The sequence below is a fragment of the Sphaeramia orbicularis genome, chromosome 6, assembly GCF_902148855.1.
Source record: "Sphaeramia orbicularis chromosome 6, fSphaOr1.1, whole genome shotgun sequence".
NCBI classification, from domain to species: Eukaryota; Metazoa; Chordata; class Actinopteri; order Kurtiformes; family Apogonidae; genus Sphaeramia; species Sphaeramia orbicularis.
In genome coordinates this window covers 49147368-49152076 of record NC_043962.1, presented here as the reverse complement: position 1 = coordinate 49152076, position 4709 = coordinate 49147368, and positions in this window count along the sequence as shown.

The following is a 4709-nucleotide window of genomic DNA, read 5'->3' as shown; positions in this document are numbered from 1 at the left end:
CTCGTGAAAGGCACATAAACTGTGTGTCTGAACCAAACTCCGCCTATCTGTGTGTGTGTGTGTGTGTGTGTGGTGTGTGTGTGTGTGTGTGTGTGTGTGTGTGTGTGTGTGTGTGTGTGTGTGTGTGTGTGTGTGTCCGGACGAGGACGGGTTAACTCTTTCAGCACACTGAAAGAAGAAAAGTAACCTTAGGATCACAATTTTATGAGGATCAATTATGTAACTTTTTTACTTTATTAGTTATCATAATGTGTTTGTCTTCAGGGTTTATTTGCATTATCAAATAAAAACAAAACTGTTTCAGTGTTTGGCATTCTTAGTTCATTTTCCTTTTCCAATATTTATGCTCATAGAAAATAATATTCTTGAATACTCTTCATCTAAATTTCTGAAATGTTCTGTTGTTTGGTGTTTTGGTAATATTTTCCAACTCAGATTGTGCCCATTTATTACTTTACGATTTAATGTTGTGAAAGCCAGCGAACACAAAACATAAGCAAATGCTAAGGAAAATTAACCTTAAAAAAAAAAAAGCAGCAAGATTGAGTAGAAAGCACATGTTCAAGCTTGTTGTTTGTGCACCCCTAAGCTTTGCGCTCCACCATTGTCCCAGGGACGCGACCCTGCACTGGCCGATAATGTGTCATTTTAGACTGGTGTCTACTGCATGGGGTCAGTGACCAGTCCATCGCAGCCCAGCTGATCGGACGATACAACGACCCTACGTCACTAGGTGCTGGAACAGCCTGTGAAGGAGGCAACATGTGACTGACCATGCCAGACTGATGGAGCAGCAAATTAGTAGTCGCATACTTGCTATAACGTATAACGTAACGGCTATAACGTAAGTTACTCCACGGAATCGTGAGTATTATACGTGATCTTTTGAAATAGCTACCAATGAAAATTTACTACAGGCACCCTTTTATATGGCAGGTATGGTTGAAAGTATAAACCTACTCCAATGGCCTACTCCAATCAACTTGTGATAAATCTATCTGTTCAAACCTTTTGCTCAAACAGTAGCGTATACATAACTTTATGAAATAATGTAATAGTTATAATGTTCTCCAGTTTGTAATGAATACCTGTCTTAATTATCCAAAGGACTTGTTATCATGAATAATTTTACTCTGTTCTTAATAATTTGAAAATGGCTGAGACAATGATTAAAATGTTTTATATTATTGATGCTTTTCTGCTGAATTTTGTAATTGGAATCTGCCTTGACTTGACTTACCTTGTTTTTCTACTTAATATTGTGTAAATAATGTACTTGTTTTTATTTTAGGTAGAGCTTGACAAAGGTTCCACACAATAATCCTGGCCCATATGGTTCTATCACATCCGTGTCTGAGGGATCAGAGATCATGACCGTGTTCATTTTAGCACTGAACTGTTGCTCTTTACACACTGAAATCCACTCAGATTCATCAATGTCTTCAGTCTCTTCTGCACCATAGAGGCTCAAATATTTAAATCTTTCTGTCTTTCTTTGGGGAAGATTGATTTTGATAATTTCAATAATGTTCTCATGTATTTGTTGTCAAACTGGTGGTCCTTGGACCACCTTGGCTCCTGAAGGCCTACAGCTTTCTTGGATACTTCTTTAGGGCTGATGATTATATTCACTTATTTACATCACCTGCTTAAAATCTTGTTGTTGTTGTTGTTGGGGTTTTTTTTTCATTATTTGAAGTCATTATTAGTCCTGAATTGCACACGTTTCTTGAATGTATTGCAGCCTGAATCTTACATAAAATGAAGTTGACCAGACAAAACATGTAATCCGGTGCATTCTAATTCCACTGCTTTTCCATACTGTTCCAACTACTTACTTGTAGTTGTAGTAATGTAAGCATTTTTTGTTCCATCCAGCTCATTCTCTTTGTTTAAACTAATTTCCCTTAAGCTGTCAAACCAGACAGGTCATGGGAACAGTCCAACTAGCGCTTTAATTCACGTTCTTTCAGCCTGGAATGAGCTAATCCACCAAACTGTGAACACATAAGCTTGTGTTGCACCATGACTTACTTAACTTTTATAGATACAGACAATTGGTGTTTGTTTTTTCAGGTGGTATTAGTCTTGGGGGATTTAGGAGCAGACATGAATGAATACACTTTATGTTTGGGCCGATTAAACAGTCCACAGTGCATCAATACACTGTACAGGGTGTCCCATAAGTCTCCATACATAGGAAAAATAAACGTTTCTTGACATAAACTATTTTCATTTATATAATATGTTCTATATGACTGCCATTTTGTCGGGAACACATTTCTATGCGTGTCCTCCACTGCTGAAGAACTATAAAGAAGAAATATAAAGAAATACATGTTAGAACCATATGTATTATGTCTCCTATGTATGGAGACTTATGGGACATCCTGTATATTAAGCTCTGCTGCTCTAACAGGTGATAGTGATATGACAAGGCTGTGCAGACAACTAGGAGGTACTTCACAATGGGCTTCTAAAAACAGCAGCAGACAATATCATTTGAGTCATCAAGCTTTAATGCTGTTATCAGTGCCTTTAATCAGCTGGACACATTCACAGGGTAACTACGGCTAAAGAACGCTTACAGCCACTGCCCATATTCGCAGAGCCCTACTGAAAAATTGATTGACTAATAACACACTGAAAGTCTAGTCACCTCTGCAACATCTTCCTCCTTTTACGTCACTTACAAAGCACAACAATAAGTCCCTGGGCTAGGATACAGATTTTGCATTATTAATTCAACGGGAACATGTAAACAACCTGCAGAGTTAATAGAAGTAGGGGTGGGTGGGTTCCAGGAAACACAATGGCCTGATAAATCAGCAGAGTGAAACCCAGAAAAACACCAAGTTCCTGATCAAGAGCAAATGCAGATGAAGAGAGAACTGAGGAAGGCTTTACCCGGAACAGTATCTGATGAGTCAAACATGACCTCCAGTCTGTATTTTTGCAGTTACTGGGGCACATATATGAAAGGTTGTTAGTTTAGTGCATTAGTAACTTTTACTACCTTGAAGATGGCATCCATTTCTGTATGTTTTTGCAGTTCTGCAGGACTAAACCAAATGAAGATGAAAAACCATCCAATAAATTCAATCAATCAAATTGTATTTATATAGCGCCGTATCAAAACAAAAGTTATCTCATGACACTACATTTAGAGCTTGTCAAAACCAGGCTCTTAAGCCAATTTACAGACACCCAATAGAATCCTCCAGGAGCAAACACTTGGTTGACAGTGGCGAGGAAAAACTTCCTTTTAACAGGTAGAAGTCAGTCAGTCAGTTGTCAGTCTGGCTACAGTACTAAAAAGAAACATGTGATTGTTCTTATTTTCCTCTATCAGTGATGAGTAATAAGCTGCTCTAGCAGAACAAAGTCCCTTCCTGTATTTATTTAAACTATGCTGCCGGGTTGAATGGTGTTCTTCCAGTTCAAAGAGAGCACCACTTTCTCTCAGATTTTTGGGTTAGTTGCTTTAATTGGCAGGTATAAGAATTGAACCAGGGAGCCTGCTTCCCTTGTTCCCTTGTTTTATAATCTTTTTAAGTGAAGCGATTAGATCTAATGTTTTTCACAGAGAGTCTGCTGTGCTATCAACAAACTCATCAAAGATGAGATGGATTAAAATTGACTGAGATGGAGAAAGAATTTTCTGTGAAATTCAGATGTGGAATCAAGCGCTGTTGGGATTTCATCCTTAAATTTAGATACAGCATGATCTGATAAATATATACATATAAACATTTTTGGCAGGAAGGGGATCACTGAATAATAAAAAGTTCCACACCATAGGTCAGGACTAGGTCAAAGGTGTGATAAAGCGGTGAGTGTGTTTGTGAACACACTGACTAAAGCCTATCGAGTCTAGTAATGACATAAATGCATTACTGAGGCTGTCGTTTTCATTGTCTACATGAATATTGAAGTCACCAACAATTACTTTATCAGTTTTAAGGACTAGAATGGCTACGAACTCAGCAACTCTGATAAAAATTCAGTATATGGACCAGGAACACAGTACACTACAACAAATAGCATAGACTGAAGTGTTTTATCGGTTGGGTGGGGAAAGCTAAGACTTTCAAATTAGTTAAAATTTGGCTTAGGATTGGGATTTAATTGTAGGACTAAGGCATTTTCACAAGAGAACTGCCTCTCACTATTTTTGGCCCATTCTCGGTAAATCCTACAGAAGGCTTCATGGAAAAAAAATCACATCAGATATTCATTCAATGTCACTTAAACCACCTATGTTCTTCATTCTGATGACTAGTTTTTAACTCCAGCAGATTGTCTTGATAATGTCTAATGAAATGCACTGACTTGCGATACATGCGATTGGCCTGTTGGATGTTTGCATGTAAGTAGAGTTACACTAGTGTGCCTAATAAAGTTGATGAAGAGTGTATATCTGATAGAAAAGCCATCTTCTCTGCAACAGCTTATCTGCTTTTCTCTTGGATTCAGCTTTACGGTGACTTGTCCAAGTTTAGTTGCACCTTATTTTCACACTAATTAGTGTTTGGTGTTGTGTTTTTGCTGCTAATTATTGGTTCAGAGTGGACTAAGCGGAGCAAAAAATACTTTCTCAGCTGGTATTTACTTTGCTCAAGTATATATAAATAAGTCTGATAAAACAAAAACGTATTTAGACACGAAATAGGTCCAGAAATGCCTCATCCGAGTCATTTCAAGATTAG